Source organism: Pelodiscus sinensis, chromosome 6, assembly GCF_049634645.1.
Source record: "Pelodiscus sinensis isolate JC-2024 chromosome 6, ASM4963464v1, whole genome shotgun sequence".
Lineage (NCBI taxonomy): Eukaryota > Metazoa > Chordata > Testudines > Trionychidae > Pelodiscus > Pelodiscus sinensis.
In genome coordinates this window covers 30383502-30402143 of record NC_134716.1, presented here as the reverse complement: position 1 = coordinate 30402143, position 18642 = coordinate 30383502, and the positions used below count along the sequence as shown (strand labels likewise).

The window sequence follows — 18642 nt, the reverse complement described above, 5'->3', positions numbered from 1 at the left end:
CAACCTTCTACTGATTTAATTAAGCAGCTCAACTTAATGAGTAAATGAGGTTTCCATGCAGTGAAGGAGACAGCTCGGTTACACAGGATCCAGGAAAGGAAAGGAAACAATCAATATCTTTTTCTCTCTGACAGTGGAAATAACATATTAGATAGCAGCAGCTGACGCATTAGATGTACTACTGAAAAACTGTTTACACTAAATTAGCAAGAAAAGACATTAAGTTTTCACTAAAACAGACAAGGGGTAAATTTTTAAAACTGTTTAAGTGACTTCAGAGAGCCAAGCTAATCTGCTAAGATGCTTTTGATACCCCTACTACACACCTATCTGCATCATTAGGCACGGAAATACCTTTGAAACGTTTATGATAAAGGGGCAAATGACTTCAGTGGGAAAAGGATCAAGCCTTAGGACAGCGTGGACTTCATCTAAGCCCCACTTAAGTCAATGGACTGCAAATCAGATCCTGAGTGTGCATGTATGTTATGCCAACTCCTTTAAATTGCTTGCAAGGTTCACATGGTCCCATTGCTTTTTTAAGTTAGAGGCATTCTTAGGCCTTGTCTACAGTAAGGAAATTCAGGTCAGTGCAAGTACACCAATATAGTTACACCTGTGCCAATCCCTAATGTAGATACACTGCATTAGCACAAACAGGATTTATGGAAGTGTAGTTCATCTGCTAACATGCCAAAATAAACTGCTCCGATGTAAATCTTTTGGGTGCCATTTTAGCAACCTTCTTGACAAAGGAAAGGTAGTCCAGTGGTTAGGGTACTAGCCTGAAACTTTGTAGACCCAAGTGCAATACCTTGCTTTTCCACAGATAACTTGGACAAGTCAGTCTTTCGGTGTTTCAATTCCTCAGCTATGAAACGTGAATGATAGCATTTTCCTACCTGAGAGGATAGGATAAAAGCATTAAAAATTGTGACGTGCTCTGATTCCTCAGTGATGGGGACCCACTTATTTACAATACATTTCCTTAAAATAAATAGGGTGTTACTAGTATGTCATAACAATTGTCCTCAATTTAGAGGACAAGTTCAAATTAGAGCCAAGTCCAAGAATTCCCCTGATGGAGAGCAAATTAAGGAAAACCAGTTATGAGAAGCAAAGACCCCCTCAAAACCCAGGATATGGTAACAAAAATGGTATTCAGATTCCTTACTAATAACATCTGGTGCAACTAAACAATGTGTGCAAAACTGCATTGTTTATAAGAATATTTATTTTTATGCAGAGACATCTGAGTTTCACTTTTGAACCTGTATATTTTGTGCTTTGTCACCACAGAGACAACAAATAAATAAGCAAGTAAAAACAAATACAGGCAGTCCCCGAGTTACGCGGATCTGACTTAAGTCGGATCCGCAGTTACGAACGGGGCCGTCTCCCTAGTCTCCAGCAGACCAGAGAGAGGAAGCAAAGCAGCGGAGCACGCGGGCAGCGGACAGCCCAGACGCGTGTGGGCTGTCCGCTGCCCGCGTGCTCCGCGGCTTTGCTCTGCTTTGCTCCCCATCTCCCTGGTCTGCAGACCGGGGAACGGGGAGCAAAGCGACGGAACACGCGGGCAGCGGACAGCCCAGACGTGTCTGGGCTGTCCGCTGCCCGCGTGCTCCGCAGCTTTGCTCTGCTTTGCTCCCCGTCTCCCTGGTCTGCAGACCAGGGAGACGGGGAGCAAAGCAGAGCAAAGCCAAGGAGCACGCGGGCAGCGGACAGCCCAGACGCATCTGGGCTGTCCGCTGCCTGCGTGTTCTGCGGCTTTGCTCCCCATCCCCCTGGTCTGCAGACCAGGGAGAGGGGGAGCAAAGCAGAGCAAAGCCGCGGAGCCCGAGGGCAGCAGGACAGCCACGGCGCGTCTGGGCTGTCCCGCTGCCCCCGTGCTCTGCGGCTTTGCTCCGGACGCCTGTGTTCCAGCAGCTGGGGCGCTGCCGGTTGGTCCCGTAGCGCCGCTCTGGTCGCTACTGGACCAACCCTGCAGCACCCCAGCTGCTCTGCCCCAGGCGTCCTGATTCAGCCACTGCTGGTCAGTTTCAGCAGCGGCTGAATCAGGACACCTGGGGCAGAGCAGCTTGGGTGCTGCTGGGTTGGTCCAGTAGCGCCGAGGAGCGGCAGCGCTACTGGACCAACCCAGCAGCACCCCAGCTGCTCTGCCCCAGGCGTCCCCAAGTCAGCCGCTGCTGAAACTGACCAGTGGCTGACTACAGGAAGCCCCTACCCCGGGCTTCCTGGAATCAGCCGCTGATCAGTTTCAGCAGCAGCTGACTTGGGGATGCCTGGGGTTCTTAAGTTGAATCTGTATGTAAGTAAGAACTGGCGTCCAGATTCAGCCGCTGTTGAAACTGATCAGTTTCAGCAGCGGCTGAATCTGGACGCCAGTTCCGACTTACATACAGATTCAACTTAAGAACAAACCTACAGTCCCTATCTTGTACATAACCCGGGGACTGCCTGTAACATAAGTCTCATTTGCATATTTGTTTCTGAGCTCCACTGAAACACAGGAAATAATGTTTTCCAATTGCAAAAAAATATAATTAATATGGGGATGTAAACTCTCAGAAAATACTATAAACAATGAAGAAAAAGATATTACAAAGTAATAACTAGAAGTATCCCCTTCAAAGATGGAGTCATTCTAGCTGCTCCATCTCCTGATCAAACTACATAGTTGATATTATATCATTTGATGAGAATGGTACGACCCACTGTAATTGCTGTACTCCTAGACAAAAATTCAAAGTTACTGATACTTACAAGTTTGTTGTTTAAATAATAGTCTGGAGCCATTGATAGCCTCCTTTAAAGTTTACTGAAAAACGTTTTTAAAGTTAACCACTAACCATCTTTAAAGTTTACTGTAAAATTGTAATCAGCTAACAAAATGACAGCTTGATTATTTCTCCTCTTACTAACATTCCTTTGGCTGTATGAAAGAGTCTGGAACAACAAGCATTTGAAGAAAGGCACGACGATTGGTGTGTACAGAGCAGGTTGGGCTTGTTAGCCTTGGTGGCAGCCAGCCTAAGAGAAGGAAAACTCTGATTTCAAACCCGGGCAGATGGAGCTCGTTAGCCCTGTCAGGCCACTCATCTAGGAGAAGGACACTCCGACATAACACCTACGACCCAGGGACCTCGCTGTCATTGTCCCTGCTTGCTAGGCCATGGCAGATGAACCCCAGGTGTAAAGGGTGGGACCAGTACTGTGCACACTGCACTCCACCTAAAAACTCCATTGCGCAGGTTCGAAGGGCACGCTCATGTCTACGAGCGACAACAACACCATCATCAAGCCCTGCAGCAATGGGAAAGGGGCGAAATGGCAGGTGGAAGATGACACTGGAAGCCGCAGTTCCGATCTTGCATGCAGGAGGTTCAGGTGTAAGGGTCATCTGATGTTGACCCTGGAAATGACGACATAATTCAGCAGTATCCTGAACGACCAAGCAGCCTTCTCTAGGGATAGCACGGCTTGCTCCAGACGGAGAGGGGCCTAGAAAAGGTGGCCCAACCAAAGCTCGTTTTCATTTCCCCCAGTTGGTTAGCCGCGGTCAACGGGCATCTTCAAAAGCGGTTAAACTACAAAGAGAAAGATAAGGTACACACCTGCCTCACAAGGTGTGACAAGACTGAAGCTTGCTTGCTGGAACATTTGAACCATGATTGATACAACAGATAGTGATCGCTCAGAACGGCGCTCCGCTCTAGTTGCCCACGAACTTTCAAGACTGAATGTCGACTTTGCTGCTCTTAGTGAAGTCCACCTCTCCGAGGAAGGCAGCCTTCAATAACATGGTACAGGTTACATCCTCTACTGGTCAGGCAAGCCAGAGTCCGATAAACGCCTTTCTGGCATTGGCTTTATGGTCAGGAACTCCATTGCATCCAAACTTGCAAACTTGCCAATGGGCCATTCAGATTGCATCATCTCCATGCGCCTCCCACTTAGAAACAAGCAGCATGCCACACCGTTCAGCGTGTATGCCCCAACTCTTCAAACGGATCCAGCAGAAAAGGACAAGTTCTATAGTGATCGGCGCAACCTCATTCAGAACGCTTCCGTAGACGACAAGGTCATCGTCCTTGGTGACTTCAATGCCCGAGTTGGCAAAGATTCAAAAGCCTGGAAAGGAGTGCTGGCAAGCATGGTGTCAGAAACTGTAATGACAATGGGTGCCTCCTGTTAGAATTCTGTGCGGAGCAGCAACTTGCCATCACCAACACCATGTTCCAACAGAAAGACAGCCTGAAGACAACCTGGATGCACCCTCGGTCTAAGCGTTGGCATCTCATAGACTATATCTTGGTGCACCAGAGAGATCTTCAAGATGTTTTACTCACCCGAGTAATGCCCACTGCAGAGTGTCATATGGACCATCGCCTTGTGCGCTGTAAACTCCGTCTCCATTTCAAAGCCAAGCCAAAAAGGGAAAGCACCCCAAGGAAGAAGTTCCATGTTGGCAAACTCCAATCAATTGAAGTGAAAGCTAACTTCCAGGCGAATCTTCAATCGAGGCTTGAGGATCCCAGCTGTCCCGCAAACCCCTCTTCAGAAGCTCTTTGGAAACACCTCAAAACCACCATCTTGCAGACCTCTGAAGATGTCCTAGGGTTTTTCTCTAAGAAGAACAAAGACTGGTTTGATGAAAACAATCAGGAAATTCAAGAATTGCTGACGAGGAAGAGATCCGCCCATCGAGTGCATCTTGCTCAGCCGTCCTGTCCTGATAAGAAGGCAGCCTTCCGCCTTATATGCAGCAATCTCCAGTGCAAGCTTCGAGAGATTCAAAACAAATGGTGGACCAAACTTGCAGAGAGAACTCAGCTTTGTGCGGATACTGGTGACTACAGAGGGTTTTATGAAGCCCTGAAGGCGGTGTACGGCCCTTCGCATTACATCAAGAGTCCCTTGCGCTCTGCAGATGGCCAAGTGCTCTTCACAGACAAGGTGTCTGTCCTGAACCGGTGGTCAGAACATTTCCAGACTCTCTTTAGCACTAACCGCATGGTCCAAGACTCAGCAATCCATCATATCCCACAACTGCCAGAGAAAATAGACCTGGATGAGATTCCTACTCTAGAGGGGTATGTCTACACTACCCCGCTAGTTCGAACTAGCGGGGTAATGTATGCATACCGCACTTGCTAATGAAGCCCGGGATTTGAATTTCCCGGGCTTCATTAGCATAAGCGGGGAGCCGCCATTTTTAAATCCCCGCTGCTTCGAACCCCGTGTAGCGCGGCTACACGGGGCTCGAACTAGGTAGTTCGGACTAGGGTGCCTATTCCGAACTACCGGTACACCTCGTTTCACGAGGAGTAACGGTAGTTCGGAATAGGACCCTAGTCCGAACTACCTAGTTCGAGCCCCGTGTAGCCGCGCTACACGGGGTTCGAAGCAGCGGGGATTTAAAAATGGCGGCTCCCCGCTTATGCTAATGAAGCCCGGGAAATTCAAATCCCGGGCTTCATTAGCAAGTGCGGTATGCATACATTACCCTCCTAGTTCGAACTAGGAGGGTAGTGTAGACATACCCGAGGAGACTGTCAAGGCCATTAAACAGCTGAAAGTGGCAAGGCAGCAGGAGTTGATGGAATTCCACCAGAGGATTGGAAGAATGGGGGCCCAGCGCTGCACGCCAAACTCCACGAGCTCTTTGTCTGTTGCTGGGAACAAGGCAAACTACCACAGGACCTCCATGACTCAGTCATCGTCACTCTGTACAAAAACAAGGGGGATAAGTCAGACTCTGGGATAACAAGGGGGATAACTCTGCTCTCTGTCGCGGGAAAAATTCTTGCAAGAGTACTTCTCAACAGATTGGTGCCCACCATTGTAGAAGAACTCCTTCCAGAGAGCCAATGTGGCTTCAGAGCTAATAGGAGCACCATCGATATGGTATTCGTTCTTAGACAGCTACAAGAGAAATATAGAAAACAGAACAAGGGATTGTACATGACTTTTGTCGACCTTACCAAAGCGTTCGACACTGTGAGCAGAAAAAGTCTGTGGCTAATCATGGAGTGAGTAGGGTGTTCCCCAAAGTTCCTCAACATGATTATCCAGCTACATAAAGACCAGCGGGCCAAGTCAGACATGTCACTGACTTCTCAGAGCCCTTCTCAATATGCAACGGTGTAAAGCAAGGCTGTGTCCTCACGCTGACTCTCTTCACGATCTTCCAAAGAGCCGCAGTAGAACTTGATGATGAAGACGGTGACGGTGTGTATATCCGATACCGTACTGATGACAGTCTGTTCAACCTGAGGCGACTAAAGGCCCATACTAAGACAGTGCGGCAACTCATCCGAGAATTACTCTTCGCTGATGATGCTGCCCTTGTTTCTCACACGGTGACAGCGCTGCAGCGCATAACATCCTGCTTTGCAGAGGCTGCCGAACTCTTTGGACTAGAAATCAGCTTGAAGAAAACGGAAGTTCTTTATCAGCCCGCGCCTCGGGAAGATTACCGCCCTCCCTGCATCACCATTGGCGAGTCAGAGCTGAAGACAGTTCATCAGTTCAGCTACTTGGGGTGTATCATCTCCTCGGATGCCAAGGTCGATAAAGAGATTGATAACAGACTGGCAACAGCAAACTGTGCATTCAGTAGGCTGTATAAAAGAGTCTGGAACAACAAGCATTTGAAGAAAGGCACGAAGATTGGTGTGTACAGAGCTGTTGTACTGAGTAGCCTCTTGTACAGTTCTGAGTCATGGGTCACCTACCGGCATCACCTGTGTCTCCTTGAGTGCTTCCATCAACGCTGCCTCCGCACCATCCTTAACATCCACTGGAATGACTTCATCACCAACATTGAAGTCCTCGAACAGGCGGAGGTTACCAGCATCGAGGCCATCCTATTGAAGACACAGCTGCGTTGGGCAGGGCACATCTGTAGGATGGAGGATCATCGCCTGCCCAAGATTGTGCTGTATGGCGAACTCGCCATTGGCCACTGTGACAGAGGAGCACCGAAGAAGAGGTACAAGGACTCTCTGAAGAAATCCCTTGGCGTCTGTCATATTGACCACTGCCATTGGTCTGCTTTAGCCTCGGAATGAGAGGCCTGGAGACGCACCATTCACCAGGCTGTCTCCTCCTTCAATAATACACATAGGGCTGGTCTTGAGGACAAAAGGACATGGAGGAAGAATCGTGACACTGCAGCACTAAACTCAGAACAGAATTTCCCTTGCTGCCACTGTGGCCGAATCTGCCTGTCCCGCATTGGACTCGTCAGTCACCAGCGAGCTTGCATCAGACGTGGACAAACCCCTTCCTAAATCTTCGTTCGCGAAGTCAAGCCATGATGATGATGAACATTCCTTTGGCAAATAACTGAAGCTTCCCAAAGAAGAAAGCCTTCAGCCACTTAAGCCTTGACCAAACTTGGAGCAGAACCCTGCTTGCTAGCTACGTTCAGTTGTCAAGCATGAGCCTGGAAAAATAGTATGACAGACAATTGTGAACAGAGTTGTAGCGAGCTGAGTTACTATCAGGGTGGATAGGGAATATGGACACATTTGTCAAAGTGTTAGCTTCCTAAACCTAGTTAGCCTTCATTGTGAACCACAGGACACTTTTCCTGGGAATGGTAATTAAGAAATGTGAAGCCTAACTAAGTACCTAGCTTTGAAAATTTTGACCAGTCTGGGGTTTTGGCTTGCGTGTTTTGCTTTTTGTATCAGCAGCAAAAATTAAGCTGTTGACTGTGTACAGCAAGGTTTCTTAACATGGTTGTAACATAGATTTGGGGGGAAAAATTACATGGGGGATTAAGTCTGAATTTCCTCTGACCACCTCACAAGCAGGTACTGGACTTGGTCCTCAACACTCACAGATACCCTGTGATTGGCGGGGAAGCATCAAAAATTTCAGTGAATCCATTGCAACCTGTCACACTGTAGAAAGGCTCATTTCTTTACTCAGCTTCCCTTGCCTGCCTTAAGGAGTTTGTGCCAGCAGCTGCCCCAATTTTAACCTGAAGAGATTTGAACGGCAGTAATTCAGCAGAAAGAGATCCAGGTGTAAAACCTTGCTCTGCTACAGATGATCTTGGGCAAGTTAGTCAGTTCCCCAGCTGTGAAACCTGAATGATAGCATTTTCCTACCTTAGAGGATAGGATAAATGCATTAAAAATTATGATGTGCTCTGATTCCCCAGTGATCAGGACCCACAGATCCATGTACAGTAATTACTTGTTTAACACGTGTCCCCTTAACACATTTTTGCAATAGCACGATTTTTTTTTAGGGAAAGTCTTTCGAGTAACACGACTGTCCCCGAAATAACACAAAAATTATCAAGTGGTGGACTACTTTGTGCGGCGGTGTAAGTTGGTGAAAACAGTTCTAATATGCATGAGCAGATGCATACACGTGGTCACAGCACTCCTCCTCTCATTCATGTGTTTATCTTTGTTTTAACAATTCGCAGTGACTTGTGTTGCTAGTTATCTTGTGTTGCTAGATATCTAATGTTGTCGTTGACGACCCAGCACAACAAAAAATTGACTTTGCCATCACCACCTGAAACGCAACCCCCACCTTTTCCATTATTTTTAATGGGAAAAGTGACCCCGCTAAGCACGTTTTCACTTAGCACGAACATTTTTAGAAACACATCTATAGTGTTAAATGAGGAATTACTGTATTTGCAATAAATTTCCTAAACATAAATAGGGTGGTACTAGTATATCATAACAATTGTCCTCAATGTTTGGGGGGGGGAGGGAATATTCTTGAACGGGCTATTTTTAAAAGTGATAGCTAAGCAATGCATGTAAAAATAAGTCATATACTGAAAATCTGTACTAATTAGAAATGGCAATAGATATACTTTGGAATTCAGTGACTTTAAAGGAAAAAAATGGATCACAGTTATTGGTACAGTATTACAGAAACTAATTCAACTCCAATTCAGCTATTTCAGTGTGCTGCATATACAAGCTTTCTTTTTAACTCAAACTAGATTAGCATGTTAGTAGATCATAATGGAGCTATTGTTCTGATACCATGTACATTCCAGTGCAATTCTACTACTGATAATGCAGTCTGTGGAATTCAGGTTGAAAGAGAATGCAATACTGTTACATCTAATTATCTCATAAAGGAAAGTGTAAACACAACACATATTTTTAAAATGTCAAGTGCTGAGAGAAATATTTCCCTTCTAGTATGAAAATATTCATAGTAACTGTGAAATCTACAATTAAGGGATGAATTTGGGAAGCAAAACTTTGGGCAGGCATATGGATTTCTAGGACCTAACTTACCACAACTAGCCATCCAAAGTAAAGACTCACGAGTCGTTCTGGAAAAAAAAAAGAAAACATATTGGACTACATCTTAGAGACCTTGGAATGGAGCCTTTAAACCCATGCAGCCAAACAGCTGCTCATGCAATTTTGGATACTCACATTTGAGCAAGTTCAGGAATCCTCTCCCCACGAGGACCTTGAACCCACTGGCACTGAGGCAGTTTACTGCTTGTGGAAAGAAGGGATTTGGGGAATGTCAAAGAGGTCTGCACCTCACCTGGGAGGTGTCCTGTGCAGCAGGAGATTTGTGGTGGCGTTGGATGTGGGCAATATATCTGTGACTATGTAGGTGCCACCCTGCTCTTCAAAAATGGTGATATAGCAGCTGGCAAGTTTCCTGCAACAGCAACTGGCACGTGACTTTGTTGCTGCTGCTGCTACAATGGCACGGGTGTAATGGAATGGCAAATTCTACCCTGTAACTGAAATCTGCTAACAATGAATACAATTCAGCTCACTCGCTGCAGGTGACACAAGTGCAGAGAGGCCCCTAATACCATGCACACACTACAGGTGTTACATGCATAATAGTACACACACATGCATAATAGTACACACGCACAGGCAGGCAGATTGCTATTCCAACACACTGCACAGCAACCTGGCCCCAGGCTGTGTGTGGGTGGTAGATTTCTCACCCCTATGCCTTCTGTGCATTTTACCAGCATAATGCAGTGGGAGTAAATCTGTAGAATTAAAATATGACATTTTTTGCAGTCACTTTTCAGAGAAGAAATGCACTTTAATGCATAAAAGGAAACTGTGTGGAAGCCTTATATTCTTCTGCCTCACACAACAGCTAGGGCTGAAGATTTGAACTCTGTTAAAGTGTCCTTGAAAATTTTCCATACACAAAGATAAGGGCTTTAAGCAGCAGCAGGCATATTTAACCATGAACAGGAATGTAATTTAAACTTGCAAACTACACCCAGTGCATCCTATCCAGGATTTACCTTATGGTTACACAACTGATACAACAACACAGTATCTACCACTAGGGATATAATTCTGTTTAATTGGCTGATTAAAAGGGGGGTGGGCAGAGGGGCTGCCCCATCCACTGATGCGCTGGAGCAGAGCCCCTCCCGCTGCAGGCAGGGGTTCCTCCAGACCAGCCCGAGCAGCCTCTGCCTGCAGCCCCCTTGCCTGCAGGATGCCCAGGACTGTCACAAACAGCCCCCACAAAGATGTTTACCAGTTAACCTTTCACATCCCTATCTACCACATGTTAATTCACACAGAGCCTGCTGTAGCCATGTCTACACTAGGAAACTATTTCGAAATAACTAAATTTAACTTAATAACTCCTGATTTTACAAAATCAAAATAACATGTCCTCACTACGAGGAAGCCTCGAAATTAGTCCGAGGCAGGCTCTGTTAATGTGGAGACGCTACCTCAACCTAGAGCCCCAGGAAGCACTGGGGAGTAATTAGTTCGAATTACTCTGGGGAGTAGTTATTTCAAAATAGCAGCACTGGAGCATCCGCACTACTGCTATTTTGAAACAACTATTTCAAAATTAGCATTATTCCCCAAGAAAAGCCGGAATACAGATTTCGAAATAACGGGCTTGGTAGTAGGGACACTCTGCTTACAAATTTGACCTGGAAGGGGGGAGTTATTTTGAAATAAAGCCCTAGTGTAGACCAGGGCAATGTGTCCACACATGGGAAGATAAGAGTCTGTATCCCAAAGAGCTCACCTCAGGCTGCACTGAGAGAAGAATCCAAATGTACCGACAAGTTGACTGGAGTTGACTAACAGTGGAGTGAGGACCTCAGAATGTTTCCTATTCTCTATATTTGATTCAGAAAAGGGATGGGCAAATGTTTCCTGTACTCTACATCTGATTCATACAAACGATGAACAAACTGGTGCTACTAAAATCTGAATCTTCACCCTAATTTGTAACAACATCCCTCTTCTAAAATGAATGGTTTTTTAGGGTCAAAAAGTTTCAGTAGCTTTTTAAAAAATACTGTGTGTGTTTGTGTGCTTCCTGATTTCAGGCATACAAAGGAAGCAGAAATTCAGAACCGGGGTTAGAAAAGTTATTATTGTTGACCAAGTTATTCTTGTGACCCAATCAAACTCAGAAATTAATGCAAATTCCAGGTAAACATCGGTAATTGCAAAATTTGCAGCTTCCTTTCATGACTAAGGAAGTTTAGATGCTTGCCCACCCCCAGTGATACTGTTTTCCTCCTAGCATCTCCCAAAATCTACCCCAAAATTCTTTCACAGACCCAGATCTTAGGCTTTAGCCACAGCAAACTGACTTTCTGACCACAGTGTCTCTCACCTTGCTCCCACCTTTGCCTCACGCCTGTCAAAATGCTACTGTGTTTTGGTTTTATGTTTGTTAAATGTTTCAGCAGCAAAAATCAAGCTGTTGGCTGTGTACAGCAAGGTTTCTTAACATGGTGGCAACATAGGGGATTAAGTCTGAGTTTCCTCTGACCACCTCACAAGCAGGCACTGGGCATGGTCCTCAACATTCACAGATACCCTGTGATTGGCAGGGTAGCATCACACATTTCAGGGCATCCATTGCAACTTGGGGCATTGTAGAAAGACCCATTTCTTCATTCAGCTTCCCAGGCCTGCTCCCTAAGGAGTTTGTGCCAGCAGCTGCTCCAATATCAACCTGAAGAGATTTGAACAGCAGTGATGCAGCAGAAAGGGACCACCTTTCACCCCAGGCTAGCACCAAGACCCTGTTCCCTCAGAACCAACACACCTTCAGGGATGTCCGTTGCTCAGTTCCCTATCTAGACACAAGAGACTTGTGAGGCTTAATTCACTGATGTTGGTGATTTGGTCATGGGCACCACCAAAATGTCACCACATCAGATTAATAACACTAGCATCCAATGGACACTAACTGCCATCCTTCTCAGCAAGGCGCCGGAAGACTGAGCGGCAATGCACTACCCTACACCCCTGGTAGGGGTTCTTATAGAAAGTACAGTAGTACAGTATGGGGAAGTATGCAATGTCACTGCTTGTGATGTGCCTATTCTGTAGTTAAACAGACAGTTTCCATTATCAGTGAAGTCTAGTAGTAAATTACAGTAATGCCAATATAATTAAAATGCCATTTATAAAAGAATACACATTACAGTTGCATATCTGGTTATGAAAAATAAGTTGAGAAACATACCTAACTGTTATAAAGTATAACATTTATAGGACAAAAAATAATGGTATTTTTTCTGAAATAACTAATATTATGCCACGAGCAGTCTTTAGTATACAGCACGTCAATTAAATATTAGTTTTGCTACATCTCTAATATCTTGCTCTCTATATACTCCATTTTATTGTATAAAGAAGTAGAGCCCTGAACAAATACAAAATTTGTATCCGCAAAAATGAGCCTCCGCAACATTAACATTCATGGATAGAAAGTGCATATCCACAGATTTGTAGGGCTCTATAGATAAGCACTAACAATGCACCTGGTGTTGTATAAAACACGGAAACCCTGTCACCAGAGAGTTTACCAAAAGCAGAGAAAGAAGACAGGATATACTGGAAAATCCAGAGGAGAGACTAGCTGTTACTATTCAGTCATTTCTAAGCACTACTGGGCAAATTATCTCTCTAAGGCTATGTCTACGCTACAGAGCTTTTTCAGAAAAATGGCTATTTTTCTGAAAAAACTTCACTTATGTCCACACCGCAATCACATTTTTTTTTAAAAAAAAAAAATCGAAGGAACAGAGGAGTTTTTCTGGCAGCAGTAATCCTCTTTCTATGAGGAAGAAGCCTTTTTCCGAAAGAGGTTTTTCAGAAAAAGACATATGTGGACAGGGAAGAGGGAGTTCTTTTGAAAGAAGAGGAAAGCAGAAAAAACACAGGTGCCCTGGTAGCCACTCCATCCATAATAATCACAGCGTAAATGCGAGATGCTATCTTTCGAAAAAGCAGAACGCTTTTTCGATGCACTTTGGCAGTGTGAACGATCTCTTTCAGAATAATTTTTTTCGGAAGATCTCTTCTGGAAAAGCTTCTTCTGAAAAAAGCCTTCAGTCTAGATGTAGTCTAAGATTAAAAAAAATGTGTAAATAGAAAACACAAAGAGAAATCACTACTGAAGTCACTGGGAATTCTGCTTCTGAGAGTAGGACTGATTCCAAGATGATTTCCAAATATGACCAACTGTTGAGGGAGCATATAATAAGGATGATGCACTGAGCCTTGGTTGAAGTGGCATTTGTAAGTTCACATGTAGACAGATGGAAGAGGCCACATAGGCCATCTAACCTGACCAACTGCACTCTGCAAAAAAACTGAACTACATTATTCTCATTAACATTACATCTGCAGTGACTGTTATTCAACTATCTGTTTCACTGCCCAATTGCTCTGATTGTTAAGAACCCATTTCTAACGACTAACATTTTCCTTCTTTAGCTTCAGGCCATTGCACTTTGTTCTTCCATCTTCCAAGAGTGTGAATAATTCCCTTATTTCATACCATTATCTTGAAAGGATATACTCTATTATCATAAATCCTCTGTCTTCTCTTTAATACTGTTACCTCTGGTGTCTCTTCATACCATATCTCTTTGTCGTGGTTCACTATCGGTTGCCAGTTTTATACCATTTCTTGTCTTCTTATACCACCCTTAACTGCATGCAATTGTCCATATGTGGCTGCATCAGGGCTACACAAAGCAGAATTACTGCCAGGTGAATAAAAACGGATTTAAAATTAATTTCTTAGTTACACTTTTCTTTTTAAAAACGGGACAAATTTTGAGATCTAAAGTTACTATAATCTATCAAAATACTTGAAATTAGACTAAAACTAACATTAAGCAATATATGTTTTCTGCCAAAGTTTTAACGATATTCAAACCACTGGAAGACACTGGCTAAGCACCTGGAACCAGAGCTGTTGAAGTGCTACACTAACTTTTGATTACGGTTGCTTTTCTGAAGGAACAGACAATAATTTTTATTTGTTTAAGTTTATACATCTAGGTCAGTACAATGACTACCGCTAATTCCACGTTAAGTTACTGATTGGGAGTTTTGGAGGGTGGGGGACAGAAGAGAAACTGTTTCTCTTCCAATCGCTGAATAAAAATGTAAGAAAGTAGGATTACTACTAGTTCTAAATCTTGAGTAATGTGGTAACAGAAACTAATAATTTAATTCTATTATCATAGATTATTATTATTTATTTGTATTATTGTAACATCTAAGAACTGAATTCACAGCCAGAAATTCTCCAAGAAAAAGGGACAGTGGATAATTTGCAAACAACCCATAGCATGTCCAAAAGTTTCAGAGGGATAGCCGCTGTATTTAGTAACTGGAATAACTTAAAAAACAACTAATAGTTCTGCAGCACCTGAGAGACTAACAAAAACTGTTGATGGTATCACGAGCTTTTGTGGGCACAACCAACTTCAGATGTTTTTTAAGTTATTCCATAGCATGAAATTTGTTCGTATAATGTTAGCATTTGTTTGTGAATTATTGACAATAATATAAAGCTCAAAGTGTGTCAATGTGTTTTTAATTGGACCAAATCTAATTACAGGCTACAGACTTTCTATGTAGTTGTACAATGCCCACTACTGAAGTATTTGTGCATTTAATAGTCATTGAGAAATATAAAGCAGAGAAATAATACAGGTTTGACCTCACTGGTCAGGTTACAGGTGTAACGACAGAAAAAGAAACCCTCCTTTTTTGCTGCTAATTGCGGTTTCCGCCAGGCAAACATGACCTTCTGGGCTACTGCTCAGTACTTGCTATCTGGTCCAGGGGTTGCAAATTAGGAGGGATGGCATTACACCGGCACCCTCAGGACCTGAGCTGCCCCAGATGAGGGAATTTGCCAGACCAGGGAAAGTGCCCTGCTACTGGCCCCCTCAGCCTGCCACCCCGTCCCACCACCGGCTCCTTGGACCATGCTGCCCGCCAGCCAACACAGCTGCCTCAGCCCCTCTGCCATAACTTCTGCTCTAGCCCAACTGCTGGCACAGTAGCACGCAGCACTGGCCACACTGCCACGGCACCAGCCCCACTGCCAGCCAGTACACAGCCCCCATCAGACTGCCGACCTGCTGCAGCCCTGGCTCGGTTGTCATGGTCCCAGCTCAGCTGCCGTGGTCCCTCTGCTAAGGCTTCCTCTGCTAAGCTGCTGCAGCCTGGCCTTACTGCCAGCCAGACTCCCGTAGCTCTGTTCTCACTGCCAGGCTGGCACGCAGCCCCCACTCAGGCTGCTGTGGCACAGCCCCGCTATCAGGCCAGCACGCATGCACTGCTCCAGCCCCATCTGGGATGCCAGGCTGCCCCTGCCCCACTACTATGGCCCTGCTACCGCTGCCGGGCTGCTGAGGCCGGGGCCCCACTACCACCAGCCTCACCTTTCACGAGGCTCTCAGCTGCTGGCCCTCCTGCCGAGGGGCTCTCTTGTTCATCAACATCCATGGTCCTGCCAGATCACAGATGTTGCCAGAGAGAGTCCCAGTTTAGGGAGGTACCACCTGTATTACACTGATTGGACATGGAACTGAAGCATAGAAAAATTTAGTGATGTGCCCAAGAATGCACAGAAAGTCACTAGCAGAGTCATGAACTGAACCTAGATCTCCTGCATCTTTATACAGTATCTTAAATGTAAGACCATCTTTCCCTACCACAAGACCATCCTTTCACATGAAGACATAGTACTTGTCTGTTTAAAATGCAAACTGTTATAGCTGCAGGTAGATTTGTAGAATTTACAGCATTACTCATAATGTACAAATTAGATTTATCTGTTTGCCTCAAGGTGCTGTATAAGCAGTTAAACAAGTAATATTAAGTGCTACACAAAACCCTTCTCTGTGAAAACTCAGAGAAAAAATACTGCCGCACTCAGAACACAATCATATTTATATCTATAGCATATATATATAGTCCAACACATTCTAGCCCCTTATACAAGCTTATTTTATATACCAGAAAAATAAAATGTTGGAGCTATGTGGTTAGGTTAAATAAATGGCTGTGTTTTTATGTACATGAAAACAGATAAAGGAATTGAATGTAATGAGATTATTTTATCCTACCCACAGGAATCCCTTGGTAATCAAAGCATAACAGCACTTCAGTATATCACCCATAAAAAAAGAGTAATTCCCATACATATTTAAAGACATCAGCACTGATCAATTTTAATGTCTTTTAAAAGTTAAAAGAAGTGCTGTTATCTAGGTCTTTAAATCTGCCTGTTTATTTCAAAACATCACCTTGATGATTCCTCTGACAAATTCTTTTAGAGCAGACCTTCATTGAGCAAAATACTGGAAAAGAAAAGACCAAGTAAACTGGATGTGAGCTTAACAACTTGGCGGAACTATCCTGGGACACAGACATTCCATCTCTATCTCAAATAGGCAGTGACATGTAATCAAACTGCAGCCGTGACTGCAGGGGTGGTGGCCAAAACAAGCACAATCCACAATCTTCACATGGTAGTTTGGCCCAGCACATCTAGACCACTAACGGTCAACCTGGAGACCATATGTAACCCACTGGGGTGCTAAAAGATGTCTAGAAAGCAAATCACGGCAGCATGAATGTGTGAATCATGCTCTGTGCTTCAATATAGAAACTTCCAAACAATCTGCAGGGAGGCGCTTTAAAAGCAATTCACTGATTTTTCAGAGCCAAAAAGCCTATGGGGCAGATTAATCCCTCAGACACCCATAAACACACCACTGATAAATAGCACACATCTGTAATTATTCTAAAAGGACAAATTCTGTTCTGACTCGTATTGTGAAATTCTACTGTATGTCAATGACATTTCACTTGGTTAAGATAGAGCAGAAGATGGCCCTAAACATTCAATGGACAGCATCTGAATCTGTTAGTTCAGCCACACGCTGACCGATGAAATGGTTAATATCAGCCACAAGTGAAAATAAGCATTTATTGCAGCCACAGGGACTCCTCAGTTTTGCAGGTGACAGTAAGGCAAAGTGCTATTCCATGCTGTGCAGTTTTTTCTTCACATCCACAAAAGCATTTGTTATCTTCACTGTGAATATAACCTTGCTTGCTTTCCTTGATGCCTTACTTCACCCAAGGTCAAGGAAGCTTTCAAAATCCTACTTCCTCTGTTAGGCGTAGAATGTGTAATGAGAATTATCCTTACAGCAAGCACCCAGAGGTATAAGAGAATCAAAAATCTCACTGATTTTAGAAGAAAAATCTCAAGGGAAGTCAATCCCAGTGTTGCAGGCACCCGTTTGGAAAAGGATGCTGTAGGATCTTTCAAGCCAAAAGAACACAGGAACACCAACTCTACTTAGATTTCTTGCACACTGCATGTATTCCAAGAGGTCCATCCTGTTCTTTACTTCTTTATTTTCTTTCGTAACTTCACTAAGTACTACAACAAGCCTCTAATGCTGAGACTTTATCCTCCAAAACAGAAACTCTGAGAGTAACAGTCTTAAACTTTTGTTCAGGTAAATTGTTAAAATCTTCATTGCTGGGTCAGAGGCCCTCTGAAAGCCTCTTCAGCCCAGGATCCACCACAAATCCAGAAGATGGCGAAGTTAGTGATGAGCGTATGTTCCCTGGGGATGCTGTTTGTTTTTCCCCAAGTTACTTTCCACGACCAGGACTGTGGTTGGCAGGTTCATCTTGATTTTTGGAACTTCCATCTCTTGCAGCTTCTTCAATAGAATTTCACTAAATATTCAAGACAAAAACCCAAATATAGGGTTTCAGTTAGGGGTGAAAACATATGTAAAACAGGATTTTCCTTGGAGAGTTCACTAATAATAAAAATAAATAATACATAATTATAGTACTAGTTGTTTCATATTTTGCACCACGTAGCACTTCAGATTTGAAAGCACTTTGTACTAGAGATGTAATAGTGTAGCACTTTGTACTAGAAATGTAATAATGTAGTCCAAGGGTGGCCAGCCAATTACAGACAAAGAGCCAAAGTAGTGGTAGATACAGCGCAAAGAGCAGAGGGAAAGAAATTGTTGAGGAAAAAAAAAAGAGCTGCCCCTTTAAGAGCTGCATGTGGCCCAAAAAGGCTTCTGTCAGCCGCAGCGTCAGATCTCACTGCCCCAAAAGGCACTCTGACCAGAAAAGGAAAAAAGGTCAAAGCAGAGGAACGCAGAACAGCCATGGGTGCGGGAGCTGCAATTTTTCCTTTGAAGAGCCGCATGTGGCCACCCTGGTGTAGTCAATTAACCAATTAACCGATAAGCAAAAGCTTATAGGTTAATGCTGTAGACTACATGCACTTCCTCCCCTTCCCTCCCACCAGTAA

The 18642-nt window shown here is 44.2% G+C and overlaps 1 long non-coding RNA gene across 9 annotated transcripts in view; it reads right to left on the bottom strand.

The window, feature by feature from the left end:
* The window catches only part of LOC112546919 (uncharacterized), a 55753-nt gene that overhangs the window by 33224 nt on the left and 3887 nt on the right, over positions 1-18642 (bottom strand). For 6 of the 9 annotated variants that reach the window (XR_012904656.1, XR_012904657.1, XR_012904659.1 and 3 more), the window contains 3 exons: positions 9432-18044; positions 9288-9325; positions 815-902 (listed from right to left, as the gene is read on the bottom strand). This is a non-coding gene — a long non-coding RNA (uncharacterized LOC112546919). The remainder of the gene's footprint in view (positions 1-814; positions 903-9287; positions 9326-9431; positions 18045-18642) is intronic. The other 3 variants (XR_012904652.1, XR_012904658.1, XR_012904653.1) reach the window with 2 other exon arrangements.